This window comes from Arachis hypogaea, chromosome 13, assembly GCF_003086295.3.
Source record: "Arachis hypogaea cultivar Tifrunner chromosome 13, arahy.Tifrunner.gnm2.J5K5, whole genome shotgun sequence".
Lineage (NCBI taxonomy): Eukaryota > Viridiplantae > Streptophyta > Magnoliopsida > Fabales > Fabaceae > Arachis > Arachis hypogaea.
The window spans coordinates 79,735,757-79,749,292 of NC_092048.1; the positions used below are offsets into that span (position 1 = coordinate 79,735,757).

At 40.1% G+C, this 13,536-nt stretch overlaps 1 non-coding gene across 1 annotated transcript; it reads right to left on the reverse strand.

Moving 5' to 3' along the window:
* Nucleotides 1-7,470: 7,470 nt before the first annotated feature.
* LOC112738925 (small nucleolar RNA R71) lies at nucleotides 7,471-7,578 on the reverse strand. The gene has a single exon (XR_003169873.1). It is a non-coding gene; the product is annotated as a small nucleolar RNA R71 (small nucleolar RNA).
* Nucleotides 7,579-13,536: the final 5,958 nt, after the last annotated feature.

The following is a 13,536-nucleotide window of genomic DNA, read 5'->3' on the forward strand; positions in this document are numbered from 1 at the left end:
ATCTGTATCTAAGCAACAACCCTTCCATGAATGAAGAGGTTAAAACAGTAACTGCTGAATTCAGTACTGTAAAACAAGCTGCTGAATTCAACCAGCAATTGGATTTTCTAACAAAGCAACTAGCTGAATTCAAGGACAGGCTACAGGAGACAAGGATAGCTAATATACATATGGACGAACAGTTTAAGCAAACAAAGCAGCAGCTATCAAGGCAAATAGCAGAAGAATGCCAAGCAGTTCAATTAAGAAGTGGGAAAACATTAAATACCCCACCTCAAGGCATCAAAAATTCAAGAAATGAGCGACCCACCAAAGATTCACCTGAGGACAGTAAGAGCCCAGGGAAAAATCATTCTGGCACTAAAACGCCAGAAAATGGGTGGAAGGCTAGCGCTGAACGCTCAGACCATGCCCAAAACTGGCGTTCAGCGCCAGAAACAAGGCAGGATTGGCGTTCAACGCCAGAAATGGGCAAGAATCTGGCGTTGAACGCCCAAATGGGGCAGAATCCAGCGTTGAACACCCAACATGGGCACATTTCTGGCGTTTAGGCGCCAGGAACAGACAGTGAGCTGGCGTCTAACGTCACTCCAACTTCTGACTCTGGCACTCAATTGCCAGTGAGGGATCAGACACACACAAGTACTGATAGCAACCCCTCTAAAAAGGCTTCTTTAACCACTAAGGTTGAGGAATATAAAGCCAAGATATCTTATCCTCAAAAACTCCAGAAAGAGGAGCAGGATAAGCAATTTGCTCGCTTTGCAGATTATCTAAGGACTCTTGAAATAAAGATTCCATTTGCAGAGGCACTTGAGCAAATACCTTCTTATGCCAAGTTCATGAAAGAGATCTTGAGTCATAAAAAGGAGTGGACAGAAACAGAAAGAGTTCTCCTCACTGAAGAATGCAGTGCAGTCATTCTAAAAAGCTTTCCTGAAAAGCTTAAAGACCCTGAGAGTTTTCTGATACCATGCATATTAGAAGGTGATTGCACCAAGACAGCTTTATGCGATCTTGGGGCAAGCATCAACCTGATACCTGCATCCACTATCAGGAAGCTTGGCTTAACTGAAGAAGTTAAACCAACCCGGATATGTCTCCAACTTGCTGATGGTTCCACGAAATACCCATCAGGCATGATTGAGGACATGATTGTCAGAGTTGGGCCAGTCGCCTTTCCCACTGACTTTGTTATGCTGGAAATGGAGGAGCACAAGAGTGCTACTCTCATTCTAGGAAGACCCTTCCTAGCAACTGGACGATCCCTCATTGATGTCCAACAGGGGGAAATAACCCTGAGAGTCAATGATGATGAGTTTAAGTTGAACGCTGTCAAAGCCATGCAGCATCCAGACACATCAACAGACTACATGAAAGTTGATCTCATTGACTCTTTGGTAGAGGAGATCAACATGGCTGAGAGTCTCGAATCAGAGTTGGAAGACATCTTTAAAGATGTTCAGCCTGATTTGGAGGATTCAGAGGACATGAAAGAGCCTCTGAACTTTCTTCTGAAAGAGGAAAAACCTCCTAAACCCGAGCTCAAGCCACTACCACCATCCTTGAAATATGCATTTCTGGGAGAAGGTGACACTTTTCCAGTGATCATAAGCTCTGCTTTAAATTCACAGGAAGAGGAAGCACTTATTCAAGTGCTAAGGACACACAAGTCAGCTCATGGGTGGTCCATAGGTGACCTTAAGGGCATAAGCCCAGCTAGATGCATGCACAAAATCCTATTGGAAGATAATGCCAAACCAGTGGTTCAACCATAGAGGCGGCTAAATCCAGCCATGAAGGAAGTGGTGCAGAAAGAGGTCACCAAGTTACTAGAGGCTGGGATTATTTATCCTATTTCTGATAGCCCCTGGGTGAGCCCTGTTCAAGTCGTCCCAAAAAAGGGAGGCATGACAGTGATTCATAATGAAAAAAATGAACTGGTTCCCACAAGAACAGTTACAGGGTGGCGCATGTGTATTGACTACAGAAGGCTCAATACAGCCACCAGAAAGGATCATTTTCCTTTACCATTCATAGACCAGATGCTAGAGAGACTAGCAGGTCATGATTATTACTGCTTTTTGGATGGATATTCAGGCTATAACCAGATTGCAGTGGATACCCAGGATCAAGAGAAAACAGCATTCACATGCCCATCTGGAGTGTTTGCTTATAGAAGGATGCCATTTGGGCTATGCAATGCGCCTGCAACCTTCCAGAGATGCATGCTCTCTATTTTCTCTGACATGGTGGAAAAATTTCTGGAAGTCTTCATGGATGACTTCTCAGTATATGGAGACTCATTCAGCTCCTGTCTTGATCACCTGAAACTTGTTCTGAAAAGATGCCAAAAACCAACCTAGTTTTAAACTGGGAAAAGTGTCACTTCATGGTGACTGAAGGAATTGTTCTTGGGCATAAAATCTCAAACAAGGGAATAGAGGTGGATCAAGCAAAAATAGAGGTAATTGAAAAATTACCACCACCTGCCAATGTTAAGGCAATCAGAAGCTTTCTGGGGCATGCAGGATTCTATAGGAGGTTTATAAAGGATTTTTCAAAAATCGCAAAACCTCTAAGCAATCTGCTAGCTGCTAACACACCTTTTGTGTTTGACACAGCATGCCTGCAAGCGTTTGAAATGCTGAAAGCTAAGCTGGTCACAGCACCAGTCATTTCTGCACCAGACTGGACATTGCCATTTGAGTTAATGTGTGATGCCAGTGATCATGCCATTGGTGCAGTATTGGGACAGAGGCATGACAAGCTTCTGCATGTCATTTATTATGCCAGTCGCGTTCTAAATGATGCCCAGAAAAATTACACAACCACAGAAAAAGAACTACTTGCAGTGGTTTACGCCATTGACAAGTTCAGATCATACTTAGTAGGATCAAAAGTGATTGTGTATACTGACCATGCTGCTCTTAAATATCTACTCACAAAGCAGGATTCAAAACCCAGGCTCATCAGATGGGTATTGCTTCTGCAAGAGTTTGATATAGAAATAAGAGACAGAAAAGGGACAGAGAACCAAGTGGCTGATCATCTGTCCCGGATAGAGCCAGTGGAAGGGACGTCCCTCCCCTTTCTTGAGATCTCTGAGACGTTCCCAGATGAGCATCTATTTGCCATTCAGGAAGCACCATGGTTTGCCGATATTGCAAACTATAAAGCTGCACGATTCATACCCAAGGAGTACAATAGAATACAAAAGAAGAAATTAGTCACTGATGCAAAGTACTACTTGTGGGATGAACCCTATCTCTTTAAGAGATGTGCAGACGGAATTATCCGTAGGTGTGTCCCCAGAGAGGAAGCACAGAGAATCCTATGGCATTGCCACGGATCTCAATATGGAGGCCATTTCGGAGGTGAGCGAACAGCCACCAAGGTCCTCCAATGTGGCTTCTATTGGCCCACACTCTATAAAGATTCCCGAGAGTTTGTACGTAATTGTGACAGTTGCCAAAGAGCTGGTAATCTGCCTCATGGTTACGCCATGCCTCAACAAGGAATCTTGGAAATTGAGTTGTTTGACATATGGGGAATTGACTTCATGGGACCTTTCCCACCATCATACTCAAACACTTATATTCTGGTGGCAGTTGACTATGTATCAAAATGGGTTGAGGCTATTGCCACACCCACCAATGATACTAAAACAGTGCTGAAGTTCCTCCAGAAACATATTTTTAGCAGGTTTGGTGTCCCTAGAGTACTAATCAGTGATGGGGGCACTCACTTCTGCAATAAACAGCTTTACTCTGCCATGGTTCGGTATGGAATTCGCCACAAGGTGGCCACTCCATATCATCCACAAACCAATGGGCAGGCTGAAGTCTCTAACAGAGAATTAAAGAGAATCCTGGAACGGACAGTAAATACCTGTAGAAAGGATTAGGCAAGGAGCTTGGATGATGCAATGTGGGCTTACAGAACAGCATTCAAGACCCCTATAGGGACCTCTCCATACCAACTGGTGTATGGTAAGGCATGTCACCTGCCCGTGGAACTGGAACATAAGGCCTACTGGGCAACCAGATTCCTAAACTTGGATGCCAAATTAGCAGGAGAAAAAAGATTGCTCCAGCTAAATGAGCTAGAGGAGTTCAGATTCACAGCTTTCGAAAATGCCAAGCTATATAAAGAAAAATAAAAAAAGTGGCATGACAGAAAGCTATCATCTAGAATCTTTGAACCAGGACAGTAGGTTCTGTTGTTTAACTCTAGACTCAGGCTATTCCCCGGGAAACTGAAATCCCGGTGGAGGGGACCATACGTGATTACAAGTGTGTCACCATATGGTTATGTGGAGCTTCAAGATATTGATTCTGATAAGAAGTTCATTGTCAATGGACAGAGAATCAAGCATTATCTTGAAGGCAACATTGAGCAAGAATGCTCAAGGCTGAAGGATGGCGGCATTCAAGAGAATCCGGAAGGTCTAAACCTTGTCTGTGGTATTCCGAGTAGGATTCAATGATTGAATGACTGTGACGAGCTCCTAACTCACGATTGCAGGGCGTTAGTGACAGACGCAAAAGGATAGTAAATCCTATTCCAGCATGATCGAGAACCGACAGATGAATAGCCGTGCCATGACAGGGTGCGTGAGCATATTATTCACTGAGAGGATAAGATGAAGCCATTGACAAGGGTGATGCCTCCAGACGATTAGCCGTGCCGTGACAGGGCATTGGATCATTTTCCCGAGAGATGACCGAAAGTAGCCATTGACAGTGGTGATGTATCACATAAAGCCAGCCATGGAAAGGAGTAAGACTAACTGGATGAAGATAGCAGGAAAGCAGAGGTTCAGAGGAACGAAAAGCATCTCCATTCGCTTATCTGAAATTCTCACCAATGAATTACATAAGTAACTCTATCCCTATTTTATTATATAATATTCGAAAACACCATTATCACTTTATATCTGCCTGACTGAGATTTACAAGGTGACCATAGCTTGCTTCATACCAACAATCTCCGTGGGATTCGACCCTTACTCACGTAAGGTATTACTTGGACGACCCAGTGCACTTGCTGGTTAGTTGTATCGAAGTTGTGACAATTATGAATTAAGATCAGAGCACCAAGCTCTGGAGCCATTACCAGGATTTGTTCGAGCCTGGAGATCACAATTTCGTGCACCAAGTTTTTGGCGCCGTTGCCGGGGATTGTTCGAGTTTGGACAACTGACGGTTCATCTTGTTGCTCAGATTAGGTAATTTTCTTTTTGTTTTGTTTTCAAAAATTTTTCAAAAAGCTTTCAAAAATTTTTCTTTTGTTTTCGAAAAAAAATAAAATAAAATAAAATAATAAAAATAATGTTTTCAAAAATAAATTATTCTATGGCTTCAAGATTTTTAAGAATGAATTCTAGTGTTTCATGAAACATGTTGAATCCTATCTGGCTGTAAAGCCATACCCAAACTGCTTGGGGATTGGTATTCAGCTAATCACTCCAGTCCATGTAATTATATGCTAAAGCTTGGCTGGCTATTAAGCCATGCCTGACCCTTTGATTGGAGCTTTAGAGCATAAGATTCCTGGAATTCATATTAAAAATTTTGGAATCCTTATTTTTCTTTTTCAAAATAATTTTTCAAAAAAATATAAAATAAAAATCCAAAAAAATTTAGAAAATCACAAAAATAAAAAATATTGCATGTGCATCTTGCATTTTTCGAAAATTTCATGCATTCATGGTGTTCTTCATGATCTTCAAGTTGTTCTTGGTAAGTCTTCTTGTTTGATCTTGATGATTTTTTGTTTTGTGTCTTTTCATGTTTATCATATGCATTCTTGAATTCTTAGTGCGTAAGCATTAAAGAATTCTATGTTTGGTGTCTTGCATGTTTTCTTTGCATTAAAATTTTTTCAAAATTGTGTCTATGATGTTCATCTTGACATTCATGGTGTTCTTGGTGTTCATCTTGACATTCATAGCATTCTTGCATGCATTCATTGTTTTGATCTAAAAATTTCATGCATTGCATAATTTTCATGATTTCATAAAAATTTCAAAAATAAAAAAAAATATCTTTTCCTTTTTCTCTCATCAAATTCGAAAATTTGAGTTGACTTTTTCAAAAGTTTTTAAAATCAAATTGTTTCTTATGAGTCAAATCAAATTTTCAATTTGAAAATCTTATCTTTTTCAAAATCTTTTTCAAAAATCAAATCTTTTTCAAAATTCTTAGTTATTTTCAAAAATTTCAAAAATATTTTTCAAAAATCTTTTTCTTATTTTTATATCAAATTTTCGAAAATAACATAATCAATTAATGTTTTGATTCAAAAATTTGAAGTTTGTTACTTGCTTGTTAAGAAAGATTCAAACTTTAAGTTCTAGAATCATACCTTGTGATTTCTTGTGAATCAAGTCATTAATTGAGATTTTAAAAATCAAATCTTTTTCAAAACTAATTTCTATCATATCTTTTCAAAAATATCTTAACTTCTTATCTTTTCAAAATTGATTTTCAAAATTTGTTTCAACTAACTAACTAACTTTTTGTTTGTTTCTTAACTTTTTCAAAACTACCTAACTAACTCTCTCTCTAATTTTCGAAAATATCTTCCCTCTTTTTCAAAAATTTTTTTTTATTAACTAATTATTTTTATTTTTTATTTAAAAAAAAAATTTCGAAAAAAATACTAACCTTTTTCAAAAACTATTTTCAAAAATCACTAACTCTTTTTCAAAAAATTGTTTTCTAAAATTCACTTCCCCCTCTCATCTTCTTCTATTTGTTTATTGATATACTAACATCTTTCCTTCAACTCTCCAAAAATTCGAACCCTCTCTCTCTCTGAGTTCAGATTTTCTTCCCTTCTTTTCTTCTACTAACACAAGGATCCCTATACTGTGGTATAAAGGATCCATATTATTATTACTATTTTTTCTGTGCCATCTTCTTTGTCATATGAGCAGGAGCAAGGACAAGAACATTCTTGTTAAAGCAGATCCAGAACCTGAAAGGACTCTGAAGAAAAAAATTAAGAGAAGCTAAAATACAACAATCCAGAGATAACCTTTCAGAAATTTTCGAACAGGAAAAGGAGATGGCAGCCGAAAATAATAATAATATAAGGAAGATGCTTGGTGACTTCACTGCACCTAATTCCAATTTACATGGAAGAAGCATCTCCATTCCTACCATTGGAGCAAACAACTTTGAGCTGAAACCTCAATTAGTTTCTCTGATGCAGCAGAACTACAAGTTTCATGGACTTCCATCTGAAGATCCCTTTCAGTTCTTAACTGAATTCTTGCAGATATGTGATACTGTTAAGACTAATGGAGTAGATCCTAAAGTCTACAGGCTCATGCTTTTCCCTTTTGCTGTAAGAGACAGAGCTAGATTATGGTTGGATTCTCAACCCAAAGACAGCCTGAACTCTTGGGATAAGCTAGTCACGGCTTTCTTAGCCAAGTACTTTCCTCCTCAAAAGCTGAGCAAGCTTAGAGCTGATGTTCAAACCTTCAGACAGAAAGAAGGTGAATCCCTCTATGAAGCTTGGGAAAGATACAAACAGTTGATCAAAAAGTGTCCTTCTGACATGCTTTCAAAATGGACCATTCTGGATATATTCTATGATGGTTTATCTGAGCTATCAAAGATGTCACTGGACACTTCTGCAGGTGGATCCATTCACCTAAAGAAAACGCCTGCAGAAGCTCAAGAACTCATTGACATGGTTGCTAATAACCAGTTCATGTACACTTCTGAAAGGAATCCTGTGAGTAATGGGACGCCTATGAAGAAGGGAGTTCTTGAAGTTGATACTCTGAATGCCATATTGGCTCAGAATAAAATATTGACTCAGCAAGTCAATATGATTTCTCAGAGTCTGAATGGAATGCAAGCTGCATCCAACAGTACTCAAGAGGCTTCTCCTGAAGAAGAAGCTTATAATTCTGAGAACCCTGCAATAGCAGAGGTGAACTACTTAGGTGAACCTTATGGAAACACCTATAACTCATCATGGATAAATCATCCAAATTTCTCATGGAAGGATCAAAAGCCTCAACAAGGCTTTAACAATGGTGGAAGAAACAGGTTTAACAACCGCAAGCCTTTTCCATCATCAACTCAGCAACAGACAGAGAACTCTGAACAAAATGCTTCTAATTTAGCAAATCTAGTCTCTGATCTATCTAAAGCCACTGTAAGTTTCATGAATGAAACAAGGTCTTCCATTAGAAATCTGGAAGCACAAGTGGGTCAGCTGAGTAAAAGGATCACTGAAATCCCTCCTAGTACTCTCCCAAGTAATACAGAAGAGAATCCAAAAGGAGAGTGCAAGGCCATTGACATAAGCGCCATGGCCGAACCTGTGAGGAGAGGAGAGGACGTGAATCCCAAGGAGGAAGACCTCCTGGGACGTCCAGTGGTCAATAAGGAGCTTCCCTCTGAGGAACCAAAGGACTCTGGGGCCCATCTAGAGACCATAGAGATCCCATTGAACCTCCTTATGCCCTTCATGAGCTCTGATGAGTATTCCTCTTCTGAAGAGAATGAGGATGTTACTGAAGAGCAAATTGCCAAGTTTCTTGGTGCAATCATGAAGCTAAATGCCAAATTATTTGGCATTGATACTTAGGAAGTTGAACCTCCCTTGTTCATCAATGAACTAAGTGATCTGGATCAACTGACATTGCCTCAGAAGAGACAGGATCCTGGAAAGTTCATAATACCCTGTACCATAGGCACCATGATCTTTAAGGCTCTGTGTGACCTTGGTTCAGGAATAAACCTCATGCCCCTCTCTGTAATAGAGAAACTGGGAATCTATGGGGTGCAAGCTGCTAAAATCTCATTAGAGATGGCAAACAGCTCTAGAAAACAGGCTTATGGACAAGTAGAGGACGTATTAGTAAAGGTTGAAGGCCTTTACATCCCTGCTGATTTCATAGTCCTGGATACTGGAAAGGAAGAGGATGAATCCATCATCCTAGGAAGACCTTTCCTGGCCACAGCAAGAGCTGTGATTAATGTTGACAGAGGTGAAATAATCCTTCAATGGAAAGAGGACTCCCTTGTGTTTAAAACTCAAGGATCTCCCTCTGCAACCATGGAGAGGAAGCAGAAAAAGCTTCTCTCAAGGCAGAGTCAACCAGAGCCCCCACAGTCAAACTCTAAGTTTGGTGTTGGGAGGCCACAACCAAACTCTAAGTTTGGTGTTGAACTCCCATATCCAAACTCTAAGTTTGGTATTGGAGAGTCTCAACAAAGCTCTGCACATCTGTGAGGCTCCATGAGAGCCCACTGTCAAGCTATTGACATTAAAGAAGCGCTTGTTGGGAGGCAACCCAATGTTTATCTAATTCTTATTTTTATTGTTTTTCATGTTTTCTTAGGTTCATGATCATGTGGAGTCACAAAATAAACAAAAAAATCAAAAACAGGAATCAAAAACAGCAGAAGAAAAATCACACCCTGGAGGAGCATCTGTCTGGCGTTCAAACGCCAGAACAGAGCATAGTTCTGGCGCTGAACGCCCAGAATGGGAGCATCCTGGCGCTGAAAGCCCAGAACAAGCATGGTTCTGGCGTTCAACGCCAGAAATGGCAGCAAAGGGGCGTTGAACGCCCAAAATGGGCACCAACCTGGCGCTGAACACCCAGAGTTGTGTGCAAGGGCATTTTGCATGCCTAAATTGGTGCAGGGATGTAAATGCCTTGACACCTCAAGATCTGGGACCTCACAGGATCACCTCAGGATCTGTGGACCCCACAGGATCCCCACCTACCTCCACTCACTCTCTTCTCTCTTCTCAATCATCCTCTATTCCCAATAAACACTCTTCCTTATTAACCCTTTACCACTCACATCCAAACACCACTACCTTCAAAATTCAACATCTCTTTCCCACCCAATCCCACCCATATGGCCAAATACGCACCTCCATCCATCTCCTCCATATCCTCTTCTTCTTCTTCTATTCTTTCTTCTTTTGCTCGAGGGCGAGCAACATTTTAAGTTTGGTGTGGTAAAAGCATAGCTTTTTTGTTTTTTCCATAACCATTGATGGCACCTAAGGCCAGAGAAACCTCTAGAAAGAGGAAAGGGAAGACAAAAGCTTCCATCAAGGGTCTATAGCTCAGTGGTAGAACATTTGACTGCAAATCAAGAGATCCCTGAGATACCTCAGGGGATACATTTTCTTCCACACAATTATTGGAAGCAACTAAGGGTGGAACATCAAGAGCACTCCATCATCCTTCATGAAATCAGAGAAGATCTAAAAGCAATGAAGGAGGAGCAGCCAAGGCAAGGAAGAGACATAGAAGAGCTCAAGGACATCACTAAGGTGGACTCATTCCTTGTTCTTACTTTCTCTGTTTTTCGTTTTCTATGTTATGTGCTTATCTATGTTTGTGTCTTCATTACATGATCATTAGTAGTTAGTAACTTTGTCTTAAAGTTATGAATGTCCTATGAATCCATCACCTCTCTTAAAATAAAAACTGTTTTAATTCAAAAGAACAAGAAGTACATGAGTTTTGAATTTATCCTTGAACTTAGTTTAATTATATTGATGTAGTGATAATGCTTCTTGTTTTCTGAATGTATGCTTGAACAGTGCATATGTCTTTTGAAGTTGTTGTTTAAGAATGTTAAATATGTTGGCTCTTGAAAGAATGATGACTAGGACTCATGTTATTTGATAATCTGAAAAATCATAAAAAATGATTCTTGAAGCAAGAAAAAGCAGCAAAAAACAAAGCTTGCAGAAAAAAAAAAATAGGCGAAAAAAAAAATAGAAAGAAAAAGCAAGCAGAAAAAGCCAAAAGCTCTTAAAACCAAGAGGCAAGAGCAAAAAGCCAATAACCCTTAAAACCAAAAGGCAAGGGCAAATAAAAAGGATCCCAAGGCTTTGAGCATCAGTGGATAGGAGGGCCTAAAGGAATAAAATCCTGGTCTAAGCGGCTAAACCAAGCTGTCCCTAACCATGTGCTTGTGGCGTGTAGGTGTCAAGTGAAAACTTGAGACTGAGCGGTTAAAGTCAAGGTCCAAAGCAAAAAAAAAAAAGAGTGTGCTTAAGAACCCTGGACACCTCTAATTGGGGACTTTAGCAAAGCTGAGTCACAATCTGAAAAGGTTCACCCAATTATGTGTCTGTGGCATTTATGTATCCGGTGGTAATACTGGAAAACAAAATGCTTAGGGCCACGGCCAAGACTCATAAAGAAGCTGTGTTCAAGAATCATCATACTGAACTAAGAGAGTCAATAACACTATTCGAAATCTGAAGTTCCTATAGATGCCAATCATTCTGAACCTCAATGGATAAAGTGAGATGCCAAAACTATTCAAGAGGCAAAAAGCTATAAGTCCCGCTCATATGATTGAAGCTCTGTTTCATTGATAGTTTGGAATTTATAGTATATTCTATTCTTTTTATCCTATTTTGATTTTCAGTTGCTTGGGGACAAGCAACAATTTAAGTTTGGTGTTGTGATGAGCGGACAATTTATACGCTTTTTGACATTGTTTTTAGTATGTTTTTAGTAGGATCTAGTTACTTTTAGGGATGTTTTTAATAGATTTTGTGTTAAATTCACATTTCTGGACTTTACTATGAGTTTGTGTGTGTTTCTGTGATTTCAGGTATTTTCTGGCTGAAATTGAGGGACTTGAGCAGAAATCAGATTCAGAGGTTGAAAAAGGACTGCTGATGCTGTTGGATTCTGACCTCCCTGCACTCAAAGTGGATTTTCTGGAGCTACAGAACTCGAAATGGCGCGCTTCCAATTGCGTTGGAAAGTAGACATCCGGGGCTTTCCAGCAATATATAATAGTCCATACTTTGGCCAAGAATTGACGACGTAAACTTGCGTTCAACGCCAGCTTTCTACCCAAATCTGGCGTCCAGCACCAGAAAAGGATCCAAAACCAGAGTTGAACGCCCAAACTGGCACAAAAACTGGCGTTCAACTCCACAAATGGCCTCTTCACGTGCAACACTTAAGCTCAGCCCAAACACACACCAAGTGGGCCCCGGAAGTGGATTTATACATCAAATACTTACTCATGTAAACCCTAGTAGCTAGTTTATTATAAATAGGACCTCTTACTATTGTATTAGGCATCTTTGGATTACCTTATGATCCTTTGATCACGTTTTAGGGGGCTGGCCATCTCGGCCATGCCTGGACCTTCACTTATGTATTTTTAACGGTAGAGTTTCTACACTCCATAGATTAAGGTGTGGAGCTCTGCTGTTCCTCAAAGATTAATGCAAAGTACTACTGTTTTCTATTTAATTCTTCTTATTTCGCTTCTAAGATATCCATTCGCACCCAAGAACGTGATGAAGGTGATGATTATATTTGACGCTCATCATCCTTCTCCCTTATGAACGCGTGCCTGACAAACACTTCTGTTCTACATGAAATAAGCTAGAATGAATATCTCTTAGATCTCTTAACCAGAATCTTCGTGGCGTAAGCTAGAATGATGGCGGCATTCAAGAGAATCCGGAAGGTCTAAACCTTGTCTGTGGTATTCCGAGTAGGATTCAATGATTGAATGACTGTGACGAGCTCCTAAGTCGCGATTGCAGGGCGTTAGTGACAGACGCAAAAGGATAGTAAATCCTATTCCAGCATGATCGAGAACCGACAGATGAATAGCCGTGCCGTGACAGGGTGCGTGAGCATATTATTCACTGAGAGGATAAGATGAAGCCATTGACAAGGGTGATGCCTCCAGACGATTAGCCGTGCCGTGACAGGGCATTGGATCATTTTCCCGAGAGATGACCGAAAGTAGCCATTGACAGTGGTGATGTATCACATAAAGCCAGCCATGGAAAGGAGTAAGACTAACTGGATGAAGATAGCAGGAAAGCAGAGGTTCAGAGGAACGAAAAGCATCTCCATTCGCTTATCTGAAATTCTCACCAATGAATTACATAAGTAACTCTATCCCTATTTTATTATATAATATTCGAAAACACCATTATCACTTTATATCTGCCTGACTGAGATTTACAAGGTGACCATAGCTTGCTTCATACCAACAATCTCCATGGGATTCGACCCTTACTCACGTAAGGTATTACTTGGACGACCCAGTGCACTTGCTGGTTAGTTGTATCGAAGTTGTGACAATTATGAATTAAGATCAGAGCACCAAGCTCTGGAGCCATTACCAGGATTTGTTCGAGCCTAGAGATCACAATTTCGTGCACCAGATATTCATGGTTTTTCGCTTAGGGTTGTTGATGCCCTCTATTTAAGAAGAAAAAGGGTTTATCATAGGCTCAAAATTGGTTAGCGATGGTAGATAAAAGGGTTAAGGCCATTTGGAAAAAGTGACTATTGAAATGATGGTCTCAATCATGTAAATGCATTCATACACAAAGTAATGGACATATAGAATCAGAAAAAGCAAGGATCACAATCATAGAGAGAGATATATGCACACAAGAATGGGAATTAATGGTTAGAAGATGTAACCATGCAATAGGCTCAAAACTTACATGCTTGTGTTCTTAGCTCAATCACTATGCTCA